Source organism: Wyeomyia smithii, chromosome 3 (genome assembly GCF_029784165.1).
Source record: "Wyeomyia smithii strain HCP4-BCI-WySm-NY-G18 chromosome 3, ASM2978416v1, whole genome shotgun sequence".
Classification (NCBI taxonomy): Eukaryota; Metazoa; Arthropoda; class Insecta; order Diptera; family Culicidae; genus Wyeomyia; species Wyeomyia smithii.
In genome coordinates, this window is record NC_073696.1 from 35208270 (window position 1) to 35229373 (window position 21104).

General features: G+C 39.7%; 1 protein-coding gene across 1 annotated transcript in view; it reads right to left on the reverse strand.

Annotated features, from left to right (window-relative positions):
* The window catches only part of LOC129731626 (neural-cadherin-like), an 895915-nt gene extending 882218 nt beyond the window's left edge, over window positions 1-13697 (reverse strand). The window contains exon 1 of the mRNA XM_055691759.1: window positions 12028-13697. The gene's annotated coding sequence lies outside the window, so the exon portion shown is untranslated. The remainder of the gene's footprint in view (window positions 1-12027) is intronic.
* Between the last annotated feature and the right edge of the window lie 7407 nt (window positions 13698-21104).

Sequence of the window (21104 nt, forward strand, 5' to 3'; positions counted from 1 at the left end):
GTTTTGAGCGCGAAAAATTGTATTAACAATTTTTTTGCGGCAAAATGTAACTGTATGTTTCAAAAAGCGATCGTTCAAGGACCGGCGAATTTTATAACGAAAATTTAAAAAAAAAAGATAAAGGAAATCGGTTAAGTAGTTTTCCCGCAATCAGGATCACGGCATAGTTATTTTCCGGAAGAAACTATTCCGAGATAGTCGCGTGTAAAGTTTCAAGTTTAGCTTATGCGGCCGTGGCGAGGCGCGTTGCAAATCGCTCATACTTTCTTCCTATTGCTCAGATCTTTATAAAAATTTGTGGAAATGTTCTCAAGATGTTGTATTTGAAGATAATGTAATAAAAAATTTTCCGGTTTTTTGAAAACTAAAAAGGTATATAACCCCTTGAAGGTCTGACCAATATACCTTTTATATGATGAGGCGAATATGCTGGTAATGGTTTCCAAAAACTGCTTACTGACTCGACTTGAAAATGTTTTTGATGGCAGTAATGAATCACATTATAATTTGTGACCTGTCGTGGATTTTTGACAAATCCCTCCATCGCCCTCCGATCGAGCAGTCTAAGAACAGCCCCTTAGTATGAAATGTACAGTGAAAGTATCAGATTACAAAATTGTGTCACGCAAGTAGTATGGAAATAAAATTATTGGAACACAAACTTGACTTTTAACTATAATACCCTCCATCAAATCAAAGGGTGACCGAAGCGAACCGCAACTAAGAGGATTGAATTCAATTATGCCTGTCACCTTTCCAGCTTAGCTGGCGCAGGAAATAACTCCCCCCCCCCCCCGCCGAACACTGAAACGATCATTGGCTATGCGTTGAATTTGATTGAATTATTCAACCATGCTAATGGGCTACAATCAGCACCGGATGCGGAGCCGAGAGGTCCTTGGCTGCGATAAAAGGTGCGTCAGCGCCACGTCCCGCACGTAACGCCATTACTGCGCTGCATAGCGGAGATATTATCCACTGTGGTCAGGTAAATCCCGGCCGGGCTGCGTAACAATTCAAAGCCGGTGTAGCTAAATATTGAATCTCGGAAAGCATGCCGTGATCATAACGTCCAGAAAATGCAGGTCGCTATTCGATTTGGCTTCCCAAGTCCAGAAGAGATACAAATTTTACATTTCGGGTGAAACCTGCATCCCATTAGCGATGGTCAAGTAAACCCCCGATGCAGGGCAGGGCGCTGGGAAACGTATCAAGGCTCACCGCCCCATCTGTTGCGGCTCGCATAAATCTGGATTGCAGGATCCCGGAGCGAATCCGCTGATATAACCAGGGTAAGAAATTTCGGATGGTGGTTACGAGCTACAGCTGACTTGCGTTCATGCTGCGTGCCGTTACGGCTTCCCTGTAGCGAGCTCCGCATTCAACATGTTACCGTATAATTGAGCAAGTCCATTCAATTATGTTTTGGGGTAAGCTTCAGCCCTGTTGCCAGGCTTCCACTAACAGCAGCAGCAATATTGGGCCCGAATGTACGTTCATTATATGGCATAGTTCCAGCCCGTTGCATTCGACCAAGTCGAACAGTTCGTTCAGCAGCGTGCCGAGAGTTTGGTGGCCTATTTAAGTGGATTAAATTCTAAATTGATGGAAGCTGTACCAGCTTAGTGTAGTTGGGAGTTTTAGTATGGAACCTCACATCTGTTCTTTACGACCTTTATACGAACAGATCGTGTATGAGGTACGTTTTGACATAAAACAATCATCTGTTCGTGCTTTATTGGTTCACTCGCAAAGTACGAAGGTACACAACAAATGCAGCCCAAAATCAGACAAAAGCAGTTTGAAATAGCACTTGCAGCTATCCGGTTTTTTTTTTTCTACGCAAACCAGACAATGCCGCTTAGAACAAGAAAAGCTATTGCATCTAGTTAGCTAACTCCTCCATGGAGCGCAAGGAAGTGCCACTTGGCTCGGTAATTCATTAGCTTTCAACGCTGTGCTTCTACTTACGTACTTGAACCTTGGAGCAAAGAGGCAAAAAAGAAATGTTCTCCAGGATTATTATGCTTCCGAACGGTAAATACACATCTTGACTGCAGCTGCATTCCATGTCAGCTTCGGGTCAGAAAGTTTTCTTCGCAGGAAGAACGAACAAAAACTACGGTCGGGTGCACTGCAGCCGGGCGAATGTGCTCTTCACAACTAAAGACCCTGCCCGGTTCGAGTGGCGGTAACAGCTACAACAACAGCAAGCGAATATAGGAAAACTTTTGCTAAAGTTTTGCTACATTCTATCGAAAACACATGACAGAGAGTGGCATACGATGAACAGCCAACGCGCTTCTTTGATGAGTCCCGAAGTGTAGCCCGCAAACTGCTATACTATACTTTTCTGCAAATGCCATTTCTTTACGCTTTATGGCTTATAAACTACTAGAAAATGCAAAAACGCATTGCCCGTCTTTTTCAATGAAATTTTGATAACTTCTTAATATTTAAACTGTTTTTGAAAGGCTACTCTTTTCTTGCTTTCGGGGATATCATATAATTAATATAAACGGATATTTATTTTATCATAGAACCAACTCATGCGAATATGATTATTAGCACAGCACATGCCAGTAAAACCCTATCTATGTTACCTGGAACATAGATAGGAACGACTGGCAGCACATAATGATCGTTTCGGGTAATTATATACTGCCCAAATGGGAACCTCTTAACAGGGGTATTTATAGCAGCCGTACACAAATTAACCAAATTTTTTCGCTGTGATTCATATGGTAGTAAAATAGTTTCGACTCTCTAGTATTTAGATTAAGAAACCAAATTCACTGGGAATGTTGATTATCGTCTCGATCAAACAGAACAACCAGTTAGTTGCACAGAGGAATTCCAGCTCAGCAATAAGTTTGCTTCTATTTGAATGACATGATTTGAATATCAAACGGTTTCGGATTCGAAAATTATTCAAATGTGGATCTCATAACATTCAAACTGGATATAGCATCAGTAGGTCAATCTCGATAGAAGAGGCATAGATTATAAAGCGAGATTTCTACTGAGTCTGCGATTGGGTCAAAAGGTTATCTTGCACTGGATAATTTGAAAGAAAAATAACCTGCCTCCAAACGGAAGATCTTTTCCTAGCAGCATATGAAAAATCGGATTTTTCAAATGATTAAAATTAGACAATAAATAGATACACATATAACCTAGCTCGCTGCCTTACAGGCTATAATGTTGCTTTAACTATATTGATTTCATACATAAAATAAAAATAAGCCCTTTATTATATGTAAAAACTTTGCAGAAGAAAGTTTTCCTCTAGAATATTGCTATCGAGTTCCAGATCCAAATCTTTCCCTAATTTCGTGTCCTTGCAACGGAAAGCTTGGCGTCTCCATCAGTTCAACAGTAAAAGGAGGCGCACGGTTAACGTTCACGTTGAAGGGTGGTAGGTACTTTTGGCGCATTTTAAACCAAACTAGGGGCACCAAACGATCGCACAGGAGTTATCTTCCATTCTTTCTAGTTTAGGTAGGGCAGTAATTTTTGGCATCGAATGTACACAGTTGGAAAAAAGTGACAAAATTTATGTCGAATCGCATATAAAGAATTACCTCCATCGCTTCTGATATAAAATTCCTTAACATTCTACACAAATTTAAATAATATTGTACATAATTTTCAAACAAAATCGTGCTGTACGACAGAAGCAACTGAAATTTAAACTAGAATCTCAGAATTTTTTACTGTGTAATGTAATTACATTGGACCTTTGACGGAAAAATACTAAACCGTATTTTAAATAACAATAAATACTCAAGAATCTTTGTGTAAACCGTATTTTGCCCAAGGCTTAATAGACCCTATCGTCTGATATTTTTTCAAATTCCTCATTAAATTTGACGCCAGAAGCTGCAACATCGGTCCAACGGCTAATTGATGTTTAAAAATCGTAAAAGGAGTCGATTGTTTGGGCCATTCTATTGTCAAAAACAAACCTTTTTTCTAAACCTTTTATAATTAGAATTAAGTCTTACTGCAACATATATAGGGGTACAAACATCGATAGCGTCACGAAAATAATTCCCTTGAAGCTCAAAACTCAGTCAGTTTTCAACGGGTTTCCTTTATGTTTACAGCAAGCGATTCAAAATTAGTTGTGCGTCCTCCAAAATGCGAAAAAATGTGATTTTAAACTATTGTACAATTGAAAAAGGTAGAGCCTTTTTGAACGCATATTTCGACCAATCAGAACTAAAATAAGGCCATCTTCCCCAGCACAGCCGACTAAAATTTACAAACGATTTGACTTTATAACCGATTTGTTGCTGTTGTTGCTGTTCCACTCGCTCCAGTCCACAAGAACACGTCTAACGGAAGTTAAATTCTCAGTAGTTACGTATAAAAGCTAGCATGCAGAAATTCAGTTATCATTGTGTAACCAATTACTGCAACAAGAGACCGTTTGATTTTTACTGGAAACTGGCTCGATCCGCAGCCGGCAGAGCAGCAGCTGATTTTAGCGCTAAAAGGCTGACCAGGCGACCGATTCGATCGCAGTGTGGACAGCAGCACCATATGCTAAACACCGTATGCAGTGTGTTCGGTGCGGTGAATAATAAGAAAGCTAAAATAACCTCGTGCCTTCGGTAAAGGCAATCCACAATTAACGTTTCTCTCCAAGGTTACCATTCCAATAATTGAAGCGAGAGTTGAAAGAGAATTATTAATGAAATTAAATTAATTGACCTCAATAGAGTGTATTCGAAAACCTACTGAAAAAAATAGGTTGACGTAGAACGTTTACCTTGTAGACGTGTATTATAAACAGCCTTTTCAATTATTTTTTGGAGAAACTCGACAAAATTATCGAACTGGGTGAGCCTCCAAATCCCATGTTCCAGGTAGTTTTTTTTTAAACAAAATTACTAGGAAGCACCAGATCCCGTCGATTAATGAATTTCTATGATATTTGGCAAAAAAAATCGATTGGTTTTTCTCTAAATTCAGCAAGAAAACTTTTTTCGAGAACAGTGTGTCGAACAGTTGACATTTTTGCATGACACCGTATCGAAAACTACTGTTGCCTCTCTTGCAGACTGCGACAGCAGTGTTCAACTGTACGCTTCTCTATTTGAGAGAATCGTGTGACTAGAAGCCAACACGAATGATTAACGTTTCTCTTTTGTGCCGATCTCCGGCCGCTTCGATATCTCGACTGTCGCATTGTGCGAATGACAATAATAAGCGATCATGCGACAGTTTAGTACAGTGATAAGATAGAAAATAAATAATTTCTAATAACTGCCGAAAAATATCATCAATCGAGTACACCAGAAGATTTGATGCCCAACTTCTAAACTTTTCATTCGAAAATAGTTCGCTGTAGCGAAAGTCTCATCCGAATTTAGCATACTTGAGCAAAGGCAGGACAATAAAAGCATGAATCTTAAAAATTCAATTAACGTCCGGACCCAAATAAAAATCGATGCTAAATAAATTGATTCCAATTCAATTCGTTATAAATGCAATAAATAGCACAGACAGCTACAGTCAATAACACAAGAACCAGAGATCATCTATACAATGACTACAATATAAAGAGCAGTGAGCGAGAAAATTGTTGTTCATATTGAATTCGTGACAAAAAACAAGAGATAAAGCAGATCGTATGAATCTTCGGTAGCGGCTACAAAAATCTTGCTACTGTCGTGTGAATACTGTAGCGAACCAGTACAATTTCCCACCCTGTTCGAGGATACGACAGTTTTGAACTCTACCGCTAAACGAATTCAAAATAATCGATTTTCATTGGAACCCTATGCATAGGCTTTCGCTTCCGCTTTTCAACATTTCATTAGTGTGTTTTGATTCGAAAAAAATAAAATCCAAACTAAAAAAATCGATCGATTGTATCTCTAATGATCCCTGCACACTGATGCATATTAAACAACAGAGTTCCGTGCTAATTCTCAAAATGCCTAACTAATATGTCCCTAGCTATTACCAAAACGCCTCAACTTACGTGAAAGTGACGTATAGAAACGTGAGGAAACTCATTTCAGTCACCACCAAAATTCACAGGAATGGTTGAATAGCTAGATACTTTCATTTTGCCGGTTTCATCTTTTGGTATGCACCTGTGTTGACCGGTGTAATCGATAGAAGCTGCGGAACGTTATCGGCAAATGTAGCGAAAAGATGGAACAATAAGAAACAAAATCAATCCTACTCGATCATATATATACATTTGCCAGTATGTGCAGGAAAAATATCACTTGTCTCTATAATAGCGAATTTCTTCATTCCACTGGGTCAGTGCAGATCTGTCCTTGAAAAAAGAAACGACGTTGCGATTTACGACGCAAGAAAGAAAGTGATGTCAGATAGTTGTTTACGAACTAAGCACATACAGTGGTCACGGTGCTCCCACAGAACGTTATTATGAAAAAATGTACCAAAGAATCTGAGTACACCATTCGATTCGTTATGACGTCCAGAATCTCTGGTCAAAATTTCAAAATCATCGTATGGTACATTTTTGAGTAATGCCCTTTGGAAAGTACAAAAAAAATGATATAAAAACGACGAAATACTTGTCGTAAAGAACGTTTTCAACCACCATTTCATGAAGTAACTCTTCTTCTAAAATTTCGTCTGTAATAGTTAGAACAATAAATTTTACAAAGTTTTGAGGGAAGCTAAGTTGAATGAATAAAATCTTAGAACATTTTGCATTGTTTTGACCATTACAGACAAAATCATAGACGAAAAACTGATTCTATGAAAAAAAAAAACATTAGAAAATTTCCAATAATGCAATCCACACTGTGACATCCATTGTTACACTTGAGGGCTAGACAACTTCATTTTCAAAAGAAAAAAAACAACGAATTTGCTATACGATATTGGTTGATACACTTTGATATTTATCGTGTCACAAATTACATCACACCGACGACAGTGTGACGTCGAGGAGCCCTGATAGAGGGGTGAAAACTGGAAATATTTTGCAATTATCAATAGTGTCTTGCCCCTGGTCCTAAACAGTCGGTGCGATAGGGAATCGAGTATTTTTTTTATTGGGTACGTGTTCGAATGTCAACACATCATAAATTCGAAACCATAACTCATACTTATTTTACGGAATCCATTTGATTCGTTGCATAATAAGAGCTTAGATCACTTTAATGTCCAAAAAATAAAGTCCTTTTACCATAAGTTACATAATTTATTGTAAGAGTTAAATTGAAACTGATGTCTTTGAGCAGAAAACAAATATTAATTCGAGCACTAGCTTTAACTATAATGCAATGAATGTTCAAAGAATTGAAAGTTATAGATTAGTTGGAAGCGGATTCTATATCAATAAAAATTTTAATACGAAAGAATTTGTTTATTTAATGGCAGATGCGGATTTTGCATAGAAACACGACACGACGAAAAATTGGCTTCAAACAATTATTTCAAAACTGTATTTGAATATTGTGGAACGAAGGTTTTGCAAGGCTGTTTTTCATATAATTTTACTCGTTTTAATAGTATGCAATAACAAATTTTGACGTTTCTCAACTCTAACACTACTATAGAACTGAAATACAGTGGCGACCTACAACTAAACCAAAAATTAGTTGCTAATAGTTGCGACTTACAATGTTATTCAAGTTTTTGCAACAATCATTTTCACGTGATTTCGTGTTAAAAACGGTTATCAACGGCAGTATCCGTATTGATGGTATTCTTACAATGAGCTTTGCTGAATGCCGGTTGTACAACATGACCATAATTGTGTTCAGAGGCTTTTCAAAACTCGATATCTTGTACCATTTTTGCGTAATGGAGAAAAGCAACCCGCATAAAAAAGACCTTAGGGAACATTCATGAATGACGTAGCATTCGAGTGGGAAGGGCAGTTTCGTGACGAAATGTGACAAGGGGGAGGGTGGAAGGTCAAGCCAAGCTACGTAGGAAATATGAAACTAAGAATTTTTGCTGATATTGTAATGGATTTTTTAATCACTTTTTCTATTACTTTTTTGTCTGTTTAGGGTAATTCTCAATTTTTTCTTGTCTTTTCTTGTTCATCAATAATACAATGTATGTTTCTGATGAAAAATTTGAAAAACAAATCATGAGAAGTGGGGGGGGGGGATGTTTATAAAGCTATGTTATTATCGAGAGGAGGTCTATAACTTTATGACGAAATGCTACGATGGGGTAGGTTCTATGAATATTGAAACCGTTAACGGTTAATTCTACAATGATAAACTGCCGTTCCAATCATAGTAGTTCCATGTTCTACACAAACCTTATGTACGCTGAGACAACTATGCTTGGGAGGGCAGTAAAGCTTTCGACAACTTTATGTCAATTGATGATATAAACATTTTTTCTAAGGAAACGAATCCGCTACCACCGTTTATTTAGAAGATAGATGTCAGCACCATCTGTGAGAGGGAAATTAAAGCTACCTGAACACATTTTTTCAAAAAGATATTTTTACGTTGAACAATGTTGCCAAAGATATGAACACTATGGGAATAACTGTTAAGGAGTTAATAGGTTTTGTCGCACCAACGAACCAATTTGCCCCACTGTGAGACGGCAGAAAGGGCAAAACTTGAAACACCGGAACCAGCGTCAGTGTTATATTTTTGGCCCCGCTGTTTCATACTTCGACCAACACCGGATCCGAATGCTTTTGCTCTGTGAAAACACTGGTCTCACGTTAGGAATGTTATCAACAATGTGAGTATATTTGAAAACACCTCGCTCAGGCTATGTTTGGTCAAGGGGGCACAATTCAAGCGGGGGCCTAGTGTGGTTGGTAACGTCTCCGCCAACCACGCTCGACGCCTGGGTTCGAATCCCACCGCCGACATAGGTGTCGATGGTTGTGAGGTGGCGTGATCCACTCACAACCAACCCAACTGGTCTAGATTCAATCCTAGCCGACACCGGGAGATTTTCTGAGGCGAAAAATCTCTGGGATCACGCCTTCCATCGCATGAGGAAGTAAAGCCGTTGGCGCCGGTCCGTTAATAAACGGGTCGTGAGTTAGGGTCCTGTGTGTGGAGTCGCCTCCCCGGGCGTCGGTGATTGGCCACAACAGTGGCGGAACTAGACCGACGGAAAATAAGCGAGAATAAAAAAAAAAGTAGGGCACAATTCGAACAACTCATATATGAAGCACTTGTAGATACACCCTATCTTTACAATTTGTCTGAACATTGTAATGTTGAAATTGCTATAGTTCCATAGCCAGAGTTGTTTTATTTTTGAAAATACCAAAAAAGCATCTCCTTCAGTTTTACAAGCTTGACCTGACTTTTACGCCGTACCTATGGCAATTTCCACAGTACAATGTTTAGACAATTTGTCGATATTGTTTTTGGTACATTTTACATGATGTAGGATATGTACAACGATACAGTGCTGAGTCGAGAAAATTTTCCAGTTCGAAAAGAACCTGATCGGGAATCGAAGCCGACATCACAACCGTGTGTGAGAGAGCTAGCCGAACGACATCGCTAACCATAGAATAGCGGGGACCACTTCCGCACAACTAGAGTATTTGTTCCATTATTCATCTCATTAGGCCGATTTTCACGCAGAATGCACGGATTGAAAACCAAATTTTGTAAAACAAACCATTTTTCACAACGCTTCCATATTCATCTTAAAACTTAAATCACTGCTCAATTATTCATCTCACGATGCCCCCATATTCATATTCATTCACACACTTTCATGAATGAACGTAGCCGCAAACCGTCATAGTAAGTTACCTAGGTATCCGCTGTAATTGTTTACGTGCAAAATTGGTAACCTAGGTAACCACTGCAGTGCTGTCGATTTATGTCAATATTTCGGAATAATTTAGCATTTTCAGTATGATCTTTTTGCGTTGACAGAAACTGATTTGGCAACTTGTGATTTTCTTCAACGAAGTGAAAACAGATGAAAATACAAACAGTTGAAATTTAGAATTTGTAGCAGTTTGTTGCAGTTGAAATTTGTGAGCTATAGCTTGTATTTGGAGATGTGAGGTGAACATTTTAAAGATTGAAGTATTTCTAATGTAGTGAGTGATTTATTTAGTTATTTAAATAACAAGTGGTCGACTAATGAGGAAAAAAATGTGTTAGCTGGTTAATGAGCCCCGTTGTAGCCATATAGAGCAATGCACGAAGTTTTTGTTTAATGAGGTAAGTGATTGAAATAAATGAGTTTTCGAGTGCAGATGCCCGACTATAATATCAAATTTAGAGCTTTTAAGTGAGTTTTTGAGGATTTTGCTTCATGGGAATCTGAAGTGAACTAAGAAGAATACCATTGATAAGTAGATTGGTTTAATTAGAAAATATGATTTTATTTTTCCTATTTTCAAATGTGTTTCAATGTGTATGAGATTAATATATGGGCTGAGATTAATAATAATGGAACAGTTCTCCTATTATTAGCAAAATCACTATTGAGAGTATTATAATTCGTGCTAGTGTGCATCCTCTTTTATTCTTCCTTTTCACGCCTACTATTCCAAACCTTGCCTTTATCAACGCTTCTGAGTTATTTATTCTGCAATCGGAAAAGTTAATAGAAATAATGTTTCCTGATGATATTGTTTTTTTTTTTTGGGAACAACTACGCACTCAATGATTATTTTATTTCACAACGCTCCAAAAAATCTTTCGATAGAAACGTATTTGTTTTAAAAATATAATGTAGTTTTTTTTTATCCGTCAGAATCCCAGACCAGCCGTGAGAATACTGAGAAAATACTTAGAACTGTTAGCGAAAAAAGTAAGTAAACTATTTGCTCAGTGAGGAACATAAAAATGTTATATGTCGAGCAGGATAGAACCCACCGTTTCAACGTGGGTTTTTAGCGCTGGAATCCGCAACCACTCTGGAACCCTTTGCTACCCACGCGCCGCCAGGGCCTAATGGATGCCCTCCGGTCATTTTAGATTGTTTGGACTACGGAGCGGAATAGAGCGTAATCCACACAGCATGGAAAACATCACCGAACAGAGCTTTTGGAAAACTCCATCTAGAGATAGACATCTACATTAGCTGCCCCCTGCTACTAAAATTGCCGTGATACCCGCTGCCAACGCTGAGTGCATTTGCACGTTATCAACCATCAGAAACACCTATACCAGCTCGCACCGAAAGCCGCCCGCTTCATTGCGGTCTAATTCACAAATGCTAAGGTCAGAACTTGACCTCCTGCTTATAAACACGTATCTGAGTGCAGCCGCTCTCGAAGTATACTTATAGGTAACAATTTTTGTACTACAAATCCATTTTAAATTATTCTTCATGCCAAAAAACTTATCGTAATATCGATCATTTGTTATTTGAATGAAATTTTTCGTATGTTTCAACCCTAAAACCTCTTTTAGACCGTTTTATTTTTTTTCAGTTTTTAGCGCTTCAGAAGATCAGAACTACTAACTAGAACCATTGCAATTGTTGAAAAAATTACACCAATCTAATCGTCCTGGCTCTAACAATATTTTCACTCATCAATATCAATTTTACGCAAACCCTTTTCAAAAATTAGTCGTGATTTCAAAAATACTAATGGCACAAAAAGACATCGTCAGCTTAGAAACTTTGAACACCTATGCAAAGCTTCAGCCAAATCAAAAATAATCGATCAAAATCTTTCCCCCATGTGGCTTGCGATTGCACAGAGGGCAAACTTTTATTAAACCAGAATGCCATCTAATTGAAATAAAAGCCCACAGAGCCAAAACCAAAACAAACTTTTATCCCATTTGCTCGCTTTTAACAGGTTTCTGACTTAATTTAAAATAAAGTTTGAGAATCAACCAACAAATGAACAGGATTAGCACACAAAGCAGCGCATTTATCGGATACAATGTACTGCTCATAATTAGTTTTCTGCTCAATATACCACAAATAATCTGATTATCTTTGTTTGGCAACAATACATGATTTATGATTGTCCGCTCCATTGGGTGGGGAGAAGAAAGGGGACATAATTAAATCAACGTGCCTAATTTCCCCTAGAATAACTGTGCTCACCTAATCAGCAATGCACACCTTGTTGCGAGCGTATTTTTCTCCCGCACACAGAGTAGCAACGCTTTAACGGTATTCAGTGTAGTTAGTTGTTGACAGTATAAATCCTGCGGCTCTTGTTTCCTCACCGTGCCCCCTGTTGGACAAGAAAACCGAACCGAAAGTATTCAGTTGTTTCCTTCCAATTGTTGTTGCTTTATGTTGCACCCGGCATGAAATCCAATAAAATGCACTTTTTTTTCGCTCACAAGACACCAACACTGTGCGGCAGCAATACCACCCTCACTCACAAGCCAGCACTCGAGGCTCGTTTACCGTCCTTGAATGGAATGCTTCATTCTAAACAGCACGGAAACTGGGTTAGACACACAACAAACATTGCTGCTATTGCCGAAGGTAATGATTATAACACAGCTCTATTGCTGCCTCCTTTTAATGGTGGCTGAGCTCCGTTTTGCTCCGGCGTTCAGTGGAATGGCACACGATTTATACAAAGGCTTCCAAATCTAACAGATCTTTTATGAAAGCACGACACTGCAGGCAGAGGAAATGGTCACTTGAAAAAATCACTTTTATCCGAAGTTTCAATCCAATGCGATTGCGAGTGTCAGCAACTTTTCTTCACTTTGTTTCTTCTCTCTATTATCTTTCCCACACAGAGATAAACACTTTAAAGCACAAGAATCTTGCTTAAAGCGGTAATCCTAGAACTGAACTACTTTCACCTGCAGATGATAACTGTGATGTAATCCAACATTTATTGTGCTCTCGCTGGTACCAAATCACGTTTTTTTTTTCAGACTGAAATATCGACCCCCAATTTGATAAATTCCGGCTCAGTGCCGTGCTATTGTTGGCGCGAAACGACGGAAACACTGCGATTGCTTTCCAGTGCGTCTTAAAAACGCCTCCTCGAGACGAGGGCACTGTTATGAATCGTACACCGGAACCGGGCTTCGAAAACTTGATTGTGCTTTTTCTTTTCTTCAATTCTTTCACAACGTTTTTCCCGTTCACTGATTTCGCTGAAAGCCAAATCTGGGACCGGGGACCGTTATGAAATTACGAATTTGAAAATTTTACCGTCCCCGGGGCGTTTTCACAACGGTATTGCTTCACCGGTATTTTCAGAGTTGAACCGGATTTCACGAGGTAACACACACTGGATGTCGGCGGGCTTGATTGCAAACTTCTCAATTCGTTATTAATTTATATTTATCTCTTCGCTTCGTTTACAACCATCACCAAAGAGAACTGGCATTATCCGTTTCGTATTTAGTATACACGAGACAGAAATTGTCAAACATTCACTCGCCAGTAGCCTCCGTTTGACAGCAAAAACCCTACGCCAACTGCTGCTATATTGTGGCGCTTCGCTGTTTTCTCCTGTGTTTATCCTGCCGTTCGATGATGCTACAGCTGTTACGAGTGTGAAACACTGCTAAGTGGAAGTCGACAGATGGCAATCCCCACAAAACAATAGTCTCCGGAGATTAATTCTGCCGCGAAATCCAGGTCAGCCTTCCGTCGGACGGAACAGCAAAACACTTCAAATATCTCTAACAGGCTTTAGAGTTTGCTCGAAGCAAAATACACAGCGCATTGCTTCCGAAATCCGAGATACAGACGATGATGAGACCAGGGGACACTTTGCAAAAAATCCAATCGTCACAGAATCCGGCGAATAACTGATTTCTGTGAAGAAATCGGATGCTGGAAAAGCTGCTTCTCTGCCACACCGTACGCTGAGGCCGCTCGTAGTACAGACGCTTTCCATTCGCTTTCGGTTCCAGCGGCGGGTGGTGAGCATGCGTCGTGCCCGTTCGCCCGCCCGAGCAGGGAATACGTGTTTCTCCTATTCGTTGGAAGCTTTCCACTCTTGCTCGCGTGGTTCGCACCAAAAAGGATTCCGACCAAGACGGAACGAACCACATGATAAAAGCACCATAATGAGACATTGTGTTCTGCCACTCGTCGCCCTTCGGCGCCGTTCTCGTTGCCTTTGGGGAAATAACTGGCAAACAAACAACCAGTACTGCTATCGTACACATGCTGATAATCCTCCGCTTCGCTAACCACATCGATACCGGAATCGGAAGGTGGAGGTTTTCGATTCGAATAAAAATCTGTACCCTTAAAAGCTGTGGCCCACAACTCAAGTGAACGTGCCTCAAACTGCATTCGTAAAAGTAGGTATTTGTTGCCACCCTTGAGAAGCAACTTTAAAAAATGCTGCTTGACAACACATACGAAGGTCATTCGTTGTTTTGCTTTCGTCTCGATTAGACGCAAATTGTTCATCTCCGTTTGAGTTCGCAAAATAACAATACACGAGTTATCGTACGGGTGTTTTTTTTGTCGATTAGTTCTTGTGCTGCGCGATAACAATAGCCGGCAGTTTATCGGCAGAAACATCTTCTGCACACTGGTAGGGGCAGGCTACCCCGCCAGTGATCTGATACGCAGCTGAAATATCAGCAAGAATAATTCTCCCGCACCGCTGTTACCTCGCTAGCAGCACGGACCACCATACGATCGAGCGAGTGGAAGTCAACTACAAGTGGCATCTACAAGGTCGCGTGTAGGATACGGCCACTGTGTCACAACACGAAGCTGGATCGTCATTGTTTGTTCTGCGGAGACGCTCGATTAATCCTACTATCAGCCGTGAGGTCGTGACTTAGACGTTCGGTGAAGTATTCACTTTAGAATTTTTATCATTATTATTAATAGTATTATTATTATTGTTATTATTATAATTATTATTATTATTATTATTATTATTATTATTATTATTATTTTTATTATTATTATTATTATTATTATTATTATTATTATTATTATTATTATCATTATTATTATTATTATTATTATCATTATTATTATTATTATTATTATTATTATTATAACTATTATAACTATTATAACTATTGTTGCCTTTTTTTTATTTTGATCCATTGTAGTTTGAAAAATTGTTTTTAAAATTTAATAGCAACTAATCGACCCCCCCCCCCCCCACATTCGAATATTTATCGTTTGTGTGCGGTAGAGCGTAACGCTCCCGCAAAATGGACGACATGCAGGTGCAACTATTCCTGGATGTGGAAACAAATGGGGAAGAGATTGAGATCTCCCCCATCAGTTCCCCTTTACCTTCCCCGTACCAAGGGTACCGGCAACACGAGTGAAAGCTTACTCAGATGCTTCGAAAGGTCCGTTCGTAGTTTACTTCAGGCCCATAAAGAAGCCTCTGAATATTATTCAAATCGGCAAGGACCTGGCAAAACAGTTTTCGGACGTAACCGAAATTACAAAGGTTAGACCGAACAAACTGCGAGTTGTTGTGAGTAGCTTGAAGCAAGCAAACGCAATTGCTAGCTACGAGCTCTTCACGAGAGAGTACCGCGTGTACATCCCTGCCAAGGACGTGGAGATCGACGGTGTGGTTACCGAAGGAAGCCTCACGGTCGATGACATTTTGCGTCACGGGGTTGGCTGCTTCAAGAACCCCCTGATTCAAGATGTAAAGATACTGGATGTCAAGCAATTGCATTCAGTATCCATCGAAGAAGGGAAGAAGAAATTCTTCCCTTCGGATTCCTTCCGTGTAACATTCGCCGGATCCGCACTGCCGAACTACATCTCTTTGGACAGGGTTCGTCTGCCTGTACGCCTGTTTGTACCGCGGGTCATGCATTGCCAAAACTGCAAGCAGTTAGGTCATACAGCCACCTACTGCTGCAACAAGGCACGCTGCAGCAAGTGCGGAGGCAATCATGCTGAGTCCGTTCGCAGTGAGGATACTGAAAAGTGTCATTACTGCGAGGGAGCTCGGCATGACCTTTCGGCGTGTCCCGCGTACAAACAGCGCGAGGAAAAAATCAAGCGTTCCCTTAAGTAACGATCAAAGCGCTCTTTTGCCGAAATGCTTAAGAGGGCTGAGCCACCCTCGACAGGAAACATCTTTTCCTTTTTGCCAACCGATAAGGGTACATCTGACGATCCCGTCGAAGGGTGTTCATATGCCTTGCCAGAGGGATCTAGGAAGAGGAGAATGCTCAACTCTCATAATATTTCTCGCAAAGGTCCGAAGATAACCCCTAGCGGAATGACCAATAAGACAACACAAAAAGGAAGCGGTGAAGAAAAACCGAAACAAGTACCCCCGGTTTTAATTTCAAATCAAACTAGGAGTACCCACCGCCTCCTGGGGCACCAAAAACCCCTCGTGCACCCATTTCTCGTTCAGAAGACATAAAAGAAACAGGGTTCATAAAATTCTCTGATATTGTGGACTGGATATTTAAAACATTCAACATACCAGATCCCCTTCAGAACATTCTTCTTGCCCTTCTTCCTACAGTGAAAACCTTTTTGATGCAACTAGCAGCAACTTGGCCCCTCATTTCAGCTATCGTATCTTTCGATGACTAATACGGCGAAAGAGGTTAAGAATTTTATCACTGTATTACAGTGGAGTTGCAGAAGTATCATCCCCAAATTCGATCTATTTTCTCATTTAATAAATACATACAATTGTGACGCATTTGCGCTCTGTGAAACCTTTCTCAATTCGAACGATCAACTCAATTTCCACGATTTTAACATTATTCGTCGAGATCGAGACTCACACGGTGGAGGGGTACTTTTAGGGATTAAAAAGTGCTATTCCTTCTTCCGAATCGACCTCCCCTCGATCTCGAATATTGAAGTCTTTGCCATTCAAACGAATATGAATGGAAAAGACCTATGCCTTGTTTCGTTATATATCCCTCCATCCACGCGGATTGAACAGAGGCATCTCACTGATATAGCAGAGTTGCTTCCCGCGCCTTTTTTGATATTGGGAGATTTTAATTCTCACTGTTCGCTATGGGGGTCGCTGTACGACGACAACCGATCTTCTTTAATCTGTAACTTGATCGACGACTTCAATATGACAGTTTTGAATACTGGGGAAGCGACACGTGTACCTAATCCTCCAGCACGTGAAAGCGTGCTTGACCTATCCCTCTGCTCGACATCACTAGCGCTAGATTGCTAGTGGAAAGTAATCAACGATCCCCACGGTAGTGATTATCTTCCAATCGTTATATCAATTGCTAATGGTTCAACTCCCCCGAACCCAATCAATATTTCCTACGACCTTACACGTAATATTGATTGGAAGTGTTATGAGTCTATTATAGCGCAATCTATCGAGACTCACGAGGAACTTCCTCCGGAGGAAGAATACGCGTTCTTAGCTGGCTTGATAATCGACGCCGCGACTCAAGCTCAGACGAAACCGATACCCGGGGTAACGATTAGACAGCGCCCTCCCAACAAATGGTGGGACAAAGAGTGCTCTGAGCTTTACGCGCGAAGGTCCGCGGCGTATAAGGACTACCGGGAGTACGGCACTGTCAACCAGCTTCGAAAGTACGAGGCACTGGGCAGGCAGATGAAGAGCTTAGTAAAGGCGAAAAAACGCGGGTACTGGCGGCGGCTCGTAAACGCGTTGTCGAGGGAAACAGCGATGAGCACTCTTTGGGATACCGCCAGGCGCATGCGGAACCGTGACGTTTCGAATGAAAGTGAGGAGTATTCAGATCGCTGGATACTCGATTTTGCCAAAAAGGTCTGTCCAGACTCTGTACCGGAACAGAAAACCTTTCGCGACGCGTTATTAGTAACTACGGAAGAGCCTCCATTTTCGATGTTGGAATTTTCAATGGCTCTCCTGTCGTGCAACAATAAGGCTCCAGGGTTAGATAGAATAAAATTCAACCTGTTGAAGAATCTACCCGGACTCTGAAAAAAGACGCTTGTTGAATTTGTTCAACAAGTTTCTTGAGCTAAATATTGTTCCGCATGACTGGAGGGAGGTAAAAGTCATTGCTATTCGGAAACCCGGGAAACCTGCCTCTGATCACAATTCATATAGGCCGATTGCGATGCTCTCTTGCCTCCGGAAATTAATGGAGAAAATGATCCTCTTACGGTTAGACAAATGGGTCGAAACAAACGGTTTACTTTCAGATACTCAATTTGGCTAGCGGGTATTCTTCCGTTGAAACATCGTTTTTGGAATCTCTCTTACCGGTTGCTAATTCGATGCACAGTTATGAACCCATTAGTAATTGAAAATTTCGAGAGATTGGTCGACCTTCAATCTCATTCCAGATTTATGACTTTATATTTTGACTATATGGCTCAAGATATTAATCCTTCTTCATACGATTCCTTAAATGTCGCACTTTTAGATACTTCTAATAATGCTATACACCACCATGAAACAAGACATTTCTGGTATCCCGCATCAATTGCGACCCCAAGAGATCCCTAAGTTTTTTTCAAATAAGTTTAAACATGTTAGTTATAATAAAAGGTTTTACACTGACGGATCTAATCTAGATGAGTCCACTGGCTTCGGTGTTTTCCACGAAAATTTTACCGCCTCCTACAAACTCGATGCTCCTGCTTCCGTGTACGTCGCAGAACTTGCTGCTATTCAGTACTCTCTTGGAATCATCGAAACCCTACCCATAGACCACTACTTCATCTTCACAGATAGTCTCAGTGCCATTGAGGCTCTGCGATCAATGAAGCCTGTGAAGCACACCCCATATTTCCTGGGGAAAATACGGCGGTTTTTAAGTGCTTTAACAGATAAAAATTACCGGGTTACCTTAGCGTGGGTCCTTTCTCATTGCTCGATTCCGGGTAATGAAAAGGCTGACTCTTTAGCTAAGGTGGGTGCTATTGATGGCGATATTTATGAGAGACCAATTGCTTATGATGAATTTTATAGCATTTTGCGTCAGAGAACACTCAACAGTTGGCAATCATCATGGAACTCAGATGAACTGGGACGGTGGCTACATTCCATTTTTCCTAAAGTATCGACGAAAGCATGGTTCAAGGGGTTGGATGTAGGTCGGGACTTCATTCGCGTGATGTCCAGACTTATGTCCAATCACTACACGTTAAACACGCATCTCTTTCGTATAGGGCTTGTAGACAGTAATCACTGCGTTTGTGGCGATGGCTACCATGACATCGAGCATGTTGTTTGGTCGTGTACCGAATACTGTGGTGTTAGGTCTGAGCTTAAAGATTCCCTTCGGGCCCGAGGAAAACAACCGAACGTACCCGTTAGAGACATTCTGGGAAGCGGTGATCTCCAGTACATGACACAGCTATACGGGTTTATAAAAAATGCTGGCATTAAAATTTGATTTCTTTTATCTATTTGCTAGAATACAATTTCTGTCACAAACTGAAAGAGAATGATACACCCGGCTGGAGACACTAAAACGAAGACTCGGCATCTCTATGTTTACGCAGACACCTCAGACCAAAACTGCTCAAATAGAACATCACTGGTTAGCCACGTACAAATGAATACATTCTGTAATATAAAATAGTTAAAAACAAAATTGTAACACCCCTCCTCTCACCTTAAATCCCCACTAGCTCGTAGTCGGCCGCGAGAATAAAAAAAAGGCCTCCCTCTTTTCCCTGCTAATTGAGAATTTAAAAAAAATTTACTTGGCTCAGTTAAACATAAATTGTATCGTGCCGTGTCAAATAAACTATTTAAAAACTAAAAACACATACGAAGGTTGCACGTGTCCAGTATAGTAAAATTCACGAAAAAAAAGTCATAATCACAAAATGATGCGTGGGAAGAGAAAAACAAGAAAAAATGCGAAAAAAATGCAGTGTAACTCGATAACTCGATAAAAATGTGAATGTTGTGAACTAGTTGACCAGAATAGAACCGATTAAGGTTATAAGAGTTGTATATAATTCATGCCTTATTATGCACGCCATGCCATAATTTTTGGTATTGATTGATTTGAACATGAATGGGCATTACCAATAATAAACACTAATGGGTGATAACTAAAAATTTGGCACTTTTTTCTACCGCTGTCAAAAAATGGTCTTCATTTAAAGTTAAACTGATTTATCTCTCATGAAAGTACATTAATTGTTAATTAATAAAAAATATTGAACTTTTGATTTTTTAATCAATTTTTTTTATTTTTGACGTAGACTTACATCATACTCTAATAGACTGGGATTGGGGTGCAAATTAAAACATATACCGAAAACATCGAGCACGTCACATAAATTAAACAATTTCAAATGCCAAAGACCCAGTAAGTTTTCATTGGATCTCCTTCATTTTTGCTGCAATCGATTGAAAAATTACTTTAAAAAATGCGATTTTATGATGCTTACTATTGTACTACTGAGCAATGTAGAATTTTGTCTAGAACGCGGATTTCGAACAATCAAAACTAAAAACAAAGACAGATATCATCCAGTATTGGTATTTTTGAAACCGGAATGATATCCTGAGGCCGAAATTCGACTGCAGTTACTATTTTAAATTTCTTAAAATAGTCAACTCTTCCAAGTTAGTTTTAAGACGGACTTCGAAAACATCACTATAAATCTTAATAAACATTCTTAGGTATTTATTAAAGTTTTTTAGGGGTTCAACTGAAGACCGTTCAAAGTCGACACTGGGCACTAGACGGTTAAGGGTGGCCTTACTTTCAGAGAGTTACTGACCCAATCATACTGATACAAGATATTGAAATATTGGCGTTAATGAGAGTTGAAAGAGAATCATTATCATAATTCACAGTTTAGGACCATCACATTGATTAATTCCAATTGAGTGTATTACCTAACCTATTGCCATTCAAACACTGACATAAGAGAGATAGACGTAATTGTACGTTAACCTTGCGGTCGTGTCTCATACACAACCTTCTCAGTTTTCATGAGTGTTTCAAAATTTCAATACTAGTTTCGATTGCACAATGTGTATTGTTGGTCTTGAGTTCTCTAATTTAGGTTACGGATTTCGAAACTACGAATTTGCAGTACCCGTTTCGATTTTTTGAATTTTGCTTAAATATAATGCTCAAAAGTTTCATCTTTTTGAAAAAAAGTCTGAATGAAAAACTAGAGCTCAAGCAAACTTTGGGAATACGTATCTAAAAGCGGCCTAACTTTTACGTTTTTCATCAATGAAAAAAAGCGCACAGGTAGTAAGTTCATGGAATTATTGATTTCGA